This window comes from Cryptomeria japonica, chromosome 4, assembly GCF_030272615.1.
Source record: "Cryptomeria japonica chromosome 4, Sugi_1.0, whole genome shotgun sequence".
Lineage (NCBI taxonomy): Eukaryota > Viridiplantae > Streptophyta > Pinopsida > Cupressales > Cupressaceae > Cryptomeria > Cryptomeria japonica.
In genome coordinates, this window is record NC_081408.1 from 503311809 (window position 1) to 503319551 (window position 7743).

Consider the following 7743-nt stretch of genomic DNA (forward strand, 5'->3'; position numbering starts at 1 on the left):
ATGAGGTGGAGAATTCTCTTTTGTGCCTAAGGACTGGAGAATCACGCCAGATGGCTAGAGGTCAAATCGAAGGTCAAATATCTCTTTGGTGTGCAAGGACTGTGGTTCAGTTATAGATCCATAGTTCCTATAGCCAAGCTCTTTGTTATCCCCTTCATCTAACAGTGATCCGCCTTTTCTTCTGGGCGTAATTGTAGTTATCCATTGTAGTTTGTCATTTCTATATAATAAGGTCTCCCTTGTTTTCTGAGGGTTAGACAGAATGGAAAGGGATTGAGCAGTTTTTGTCACGTATTCTAGATTTTTATCTTTTTGGATATGTAATTGTCTTTCAGGAAGAAATGAATAAAAACATGTTATTCTGATCTATTAAGAGTACTTTACTGAGAGTTTGATATCACTCATCCAAGGGGGCCTACTTGGTGAGTGATCCCATGTTTATGATTATTGAAATTAGTTTTTACTTAGTTGCAGTAGAAGTTCATGACTTGGATGTTCCTGCAGCCACTGGAAATAGATCCTTTGACTATTCCTGCAGCTAAGGCAGAACAGTGTTATTCCTGTTATTTCCATTAATTCATTTCAGCAGAGTTTTGAAAAGCTTTCGTTTAGTCTTTATGATTTCTATTCCTACCTTTCTTACAGTAATTGAGAATAATCATTCAAGGAGCTTAGTGCATATATCTTGCAGACCCATTTCAAGTTTTACGTTCCTTAATTGACAACTAAATGAACACTAGCCATGAGAATAGTAAACTCTACCATATGAATATCCAAACTTTGGATTGAGATTTCAATTAGAGGTATTATTCTTATTAAAGTTGGGGTAGACATTTTTGGTGCCGTTGCCGGGGATGGTGTCAAGCTAAGAGCCTTTTATGATTGTTTTAGTTTCTAGTTAATTGTTTGAATTTCATGAATTTGCATGCATAATTGAAGAAGAGATGCCAGAGGTAGATTTTTACCCACTCATACTACCCAAGCAGAAGATAGTTCTTCAGATATAAACCCTTTTTCTGAGTTGTATCAAGTCCCACAAAATTTGAATCACCCTGAGTCTGAATTTCTAGAAGATAGTCTTCAACTCCTTTTTGGTCCACAAGAAGAAGATTTGCCTATTGTAATAACCCCCATAAGTCCAATGCAAGGGAACCCACCTCCTGGTGGAAATAATCCACCACCACCACCTGGTCCAACATTTGAGTTTCTCATCTCTAACCAGCATGATAATGCTAACCTCAAGAACATTCTAGCATCTTCACTTCCTAAGTTCTATGGGTTGGTCACAGAGGATCCGGATACATTTATGTTTGAGTTTGATGTTCTCTGTAGGAGTTTTGACTATACTACAGATGCCCATAGACTCAAAATTTTTCCAGCCACTTTGAAGGAGTCGTCCTTGAGATGGTTTATGAGCTTGGGTAGTAGCACAATCAATACATGGGATGAGATGAAACGATTATTTCTTGCAAAATATAAAGATTATTGTAGAGGCACTGATCGGCATGGGGATGATATATTTAGGATGACACAAACTGAAGATGAGAGCCTTGAGGATTATCTGGAAAGGTTTTTGTTTAGTGTCAAGAAGTCCAAGCATAGTACTTTGAATGAAGATTCCCTCAAACTGATATTCTTGAGGGGTATCAGTGATGAATGCACTGATTCCTTAGATCTCATTGGTGGGGTGACATTACACAATCTACTTGGGCTGAAATAGAACAAATTTGCAAGAAGTATTCCAGATCCACTTCTAAGAAGAATAGGAGATTTAAGCCAGGAGCACCATCATCATCATTTGGAAATGGAGTTTCTAGGTTGGAACTTAGTTATTTGTTAAAAGATTTCAAGGAGGACATTATAAATAATATGGCTACTCAGTTGGATACATTGGCAGCTAAGAAGAAGCATGAGGAAGCTAATGCATTTCTTGCAGAGTTCTATCCTCATTGTAAGTAGCGAAAGAAAGATTGTAGATGTAAGATGGTTGCAAATGTTGAAGTACCCAATTTCAAACCAATTCAAGGGGAGGATGAACAAGTCTTCTATGTTTCTCAGAGAAGACCAATTTTTTTGAGACAAGGTATGCCACCTGATCCACTTTCCTTTTCTGGTTATAGTGGTAGTTCTTATGCACCAAATAACCAATGGCAACCACAGTATTCTCAAAATTTTGGTAATTATCCACATTGGTATGGATCACAAGGCCAAGGACAACAATTTACTAATCAAATGCCCCAGTGGTAGCAGCCACAAAGAAACTAGTATCCACCTCAGGGTGTAGGGAACTAGTTTCAAGGGAATTGGCAACCTACCTCTCAATGGAGGGGAAACCCATCATGGTCATCCCAATCTTCTGGATATCAACCTCCTACTCAGCAGCCACAACCTCTTGCTTTAATGCCACCTCCTATAGCCACATCACCACCTCCCAAGCCAACACAGCTACCTACTCAACTGTTGCCTAATCCAAATATTAAATCTCAGCAATAACAACAAGCTTATTCAGCTGATACTAACCAATATCCAGCCTATTCTTTATCACTAGATGATATTCACCTCCGATCTGGATCAACCCTGCCCAGTCCCTCTCAGCCAGTTATTACTGAGGTACCAGAAGAGAAGCCAACCTTTGATCCTAATGATGCAATACATCAAAATCAAATATTACCACCATTTCCCCAAAGATTGACCGACAAAGAAGTTTCAACTAAACAACAACAAAGCTTTGATATTCTTAACCAACTGAAGCACATTGTGTTAAAATTCCATTGCTACAAGCAATAAATGATGTTCCAATATATGGTAAGGCATTGAGAGAGGCATGCCTAAAGAAACTTGGCAAAAAGAAAAAGGATCCACAAATAGTTCATGTTATGGTTCAATTAGCTGATATTATGTTGGAAAAAGTTGCTATTCCAAAGTATTCTGATCCAGGCAGTCCTGTTGTGACTATAGTCATTAATGGCAGTCAAATAAAGAATGTTTTAATTGATCTAGGGGCAGCCATTAATGTAATGACAAGGGAAGTAATGAAACATCTAGAGATAGATAGTTCAAGGGCTACACCTACAATTCTTCAACTTGCTGATGGCTCTGCAGTAAGACCTGATGGTATGATAGAAGATATAGTGGTCATACTAGATTCCAGGGAATACCCTGCAAACTTTATGATTTTATCCCCAAAAGCAACATTGGGGGGATATCCAGTCATTTTGGCAAGACCATGGCTTGCCACAGCAGATGCATATATTGGGTGTAGATCAGGAGACATGACTATCTCAGGTGGCAGTTCCACAAAAACATTGGCTTTGTATTCCCCTGCACAACCTTAGCTTGAGCAGCAGCAGACTGTTTGGCCTATTTTGGGAGAGGAATCTTAAGAGATAGACTCTATTAATCATCTTATGATGATTAATCGAGTACCACTCATGCAGTTATATGATGATGAATCAATCCTTTATAAGATTTTGACAAATGAATTAATAGAAGACAGAGAATTGCAGGAACTGGTTCCGAGTATTTCAGGATTGGATTTTCCTGTAGCCACTGATATTTTGCATACTTTGTTGCCACAGGAGTTGTCATATTCTCATGTTTCTGATATAAATCAGATTGATCTTACTGTCAAGATAGAGGTTGCATTGAATAGATATTTGAACATCAACAAGAATATAGCAGATACTCAAAAGAATAGCTTGGTAGACTTGCTAAAACTCCATAGGAATGCCTTTGCATGGGATTGCAAGGATATGAATGGAATTGATCCAATAGTTTGTACAAATCACGTTTATATAAAGGATGAGTCTTGTCCCCTTAGACAACCTCAAAGAAGAGTCAATCCTGCCCTGAAGGAGATAGTTAAAGAGGAATTGTAGAAATCGTTGAAAGCTGGATTTATCTATCCTATTTTTGACAGTTAATGGGTATCACCTTTGGTGATAGTTCCTAAAAAAGGAGGAAAATGGAGAGTATGTGTTGATTATAGAGCCTTGAACTTAGCCACAAGGAAGGATCATTTTCCACTACCATTTGTAGATTAGGTATTGGATTCTCTTGCTGGTAAGAAATATTTTTCATTTTTGGATGGATTAAGTGGGTATAATTAAATACAAATAGCTCCTGAGGATCAGGAGAAAACAACATTTACTTGTCCATGGGGCACTTATGCATATTCTGTTCTTCCTTTTGGGTTGTGTAATGCTCCAGCCACTTTTCAAAGGGCAGTCATCAGTATTTTTTCTGATATTTCCCAAGACATAATGGAAATTTACATGGATGACTTTACAGCCTATGGTTCTGAATTTGATCAAGCATTGAATAATTTGAAGAAATTTTTGCAGCGGTGTGAAGACTACAACTTGTCTCTAAATAGTGAAAAGTGTTTTATTATGATGGAAGAAGGAATAGTCCTTGGTCATCATATATCAGTACAAGGTATACAAGTGGATAAAGCAAAGGTTGAGGTTATTCAACAAATTAATGACCCTGTGAAGCAAAAAGATGTGAGAAGTTTTCTTGGCCATGCTGGATACTACAAAGGGTTCATTAAAGATTTCAGCAAAATTGCAAGTCCCTTATGTACACTGCTTACTAAAGATGCAGAATTTAAATGGACCTCAACATGCAATGAAGTTTTTTTAAAGCTTAAGCATGCTTTGACTCAGGCACCAGTTCTTAAAGGACCGAATTGGTCTCTACCATTTCAAATCCATACTAATGCATCTGATTATGCTATAGGAGCAGTGTTAGGACAAAAAGTTAACAAGTTGGAAAATGAAATATATTATATCAACAAGAATTTGCAAGGACTTGAATTGAATTATACTATTACTGAAAAAGAAATGCTAGCTGTCATATATGCCCTTAACAAGTTTAGACACTATATTACAGGGTATCCAATATTTGTGCATACAGATCATACTACAATTAGATATCTTATGAATAAGCCATCAATTATCGGTAGACTGACTCGTTGGTTATTGTTGATGCAGGAATTTGATATCACAATTGTTGATAAGCCAGGGAAGTCTAATGTTATTGCAGATTATCTTTCACGTCTTCAATTGCAGGAAGACTCTACAATGATAGATGACACTTTTCTAGATGAGCATTTGTTTCTCATATAGGCTCATACACCTTGGTATGCTGATATTGCCAACTATTTAGCTGCAGCTAAGATGCCAATTTTTTTTTCTCCTAAGGAAAGAAGGTTGTTAGTTGAAAAAAGTTTTAATTTTTCATGGATTGCTGATTGTCTATTTTATACTGGACCTGATCAAGTTATGCGAAGATGTGTCAGAGAAGATGAAACATATGACATCTTGCATGCATGTCATGATGAACCATGTGGAGGTTATTTTGTTGCCAAAAGGACAGCATTGAAAATATTCAATACTGGTTATTATTGGCCTACACTACACAAGGATGCAGCTCAGTACACAAGGAAGTGTGACAGGTGTCAGCGAATGGGCAGACCTACAAAATCTAATGAAATTCCTCTATATCCTCAAATATCTATTACACCATTTGATAAATGGGGATTAGATTTTGTTGGCCCCATTGATCCACCTTCTAATGGCAAATCTTATATCTTGGTATGTACAGACTATGTGACAAAATGGGTAGAAGCTAGTGCTATGCAACATGCAAGAGATAATAAGGTAGCTCAGTTTCTATATGAGGAAATATTTACAAGGTATGGAGTACCCAAGAAAATTGTCTCAGATCAAGGACCTCAATTTACATCAACATTGATAAAAGCTTTGGTCAATGAATATAATATAAGACACAGGAAATATACTCCATACCATCCATAGTCTAATAGTCAAGTAAAGGTTACTAATAGAGAACTTGAGGCTATTCTTACAAAAATAATGTCTATCCACAAGAAGGATTGGTCTAATAAGCTTTCAGAGGCAATTTGGGCATATAGAACAACATGGAAAACACCAATTGGATTCACACCTTTTGAGATGGTTTATGGAAAAATAGCAATGATGCCTATTGAATTTGAGCATAAAACCTTGAGAACAACCCTACAACTGAATATGACATTGTCTGAAGCACAAAAGGAACACATTCAGTAGTTAAATGCTTTAGATGAATGGTGAAAAATAGTTGTTCAACAGACAGAATTGACTCAAAACCAAAGAGCCAAATGGCATGATAAATATATTAGAGAAAAGAAATTTAAAGTTGGTGATTGGGCACTCTTGTATGATTCTAGATATAAAGATGCTAAGGGAAAACTCCAAACAAGGTGGTTGGGTCCTTATGAGATAGAAGAAGTTTTTCACAATGGAGCAGTTCGGTTGTCCACAATAGATCTTGTTCGATTCAAACTTTTAGTAAATGGATACTGACTATGACTTTATCACATGCCGGTTACTAGAGAAGAGTTTCTGCAGCAGTTTGCTCCTCAAAAAGAAATACAAGTTCCTGCAGCAACTGGTGATGTTCCTGCAGCAACTGGTGATATTCCTGCAGCAACTGCTAATGATTCAGTAATAATTCATGAGCTTCCTGTTGCACTTGGGTATGTTAATAAAGGTGATGTTCCTGCAGCTTTTGCAGTGAACTTATTTACCGTATCATAATCAAATATTTCCATGTGAAATATTGTTCTCCGTACATAAAGTTCCATCCACTACATTTCATCCCACTTTCTTATCAGTCACTTCATTTCATTTCGCCATCATTTTGCCCAATTGCAGGCACGTGTATATTGTACTTTATTTTAATTGTGCATTTATTAGTTCATTATGATTTTAATCCTGTTTTAATCCACTTCAAACCTGACATCTTATTAGCCTGTGTGGACACGTGCTAGGTTAAGTTGGGGGGGGGGGGTACTTTATGGTCCTTTTTCCCAGTAACATTTATTGTCCCGAACTAATTTCCTAACTGACATTACTTATGATTATTATTATTTCACGTGAGTGAATAATAAGTTCTATCACCAAATTTTAGATATGTAAAATTTAGCTTTTGTGAATCTGTCAAACATTTTGGTGAAGCTGCGGAAGTATCAGAGTAAAAGATGGGAGGTGATCTGATTCACCATGAACCGACTGTACATGAAGGGTTGTTGTAGGATGTTATCTATGTGCATTATTTCCAAAACCACGGCTGGCTGGAGTATTTCTTGAAGATTAGGGATTTCAATGATGAAATAGCTGCGAAATTTATGCATTCTTTTGACGAAGGAGAAGCTACAGTTAAGGGGTTGAGGGTAATTGCTACAGAGTAGAGAATTGCAGAGGTCACAGGGTTACTGTAGGAAGGAGAACTCTTTCCAGAATCGAAGGATGCAAGGAGTGATAGGGAAGAGTTCACAATTTCTATAGACAGACCCTTAATGGTGGATAGGCAAGAGACTAGAAGGGTTTCTTTGCCAGCACATTGGCCTCAAGTAGCTCTGTATATCATGAAATGTATCACCTGTGAAGGATGGTATTCAAATCTCCACTTGCCTCACTTCAAGCTACTCAGTCATCTGCGTCATGACCGGCGAGTTAATTTCCCAAATTTCTTGTATCATCTCATTTCTATAAGTGCTAAGGAGACTAAAAAATATGGAAATCGCTCTGTTAGCCATCATGGACTGGTGAAGTTGCTAGTACAATGGTCCCTGAGAGATGTTTCACAGATGGAATGGGGTGTGTTTGAAGATATTCTACAATTTAAGGTAGATGAAGCCCTTGTTGAAGATAATCCGCTGGTTCAAGAAGGGATAGTTGC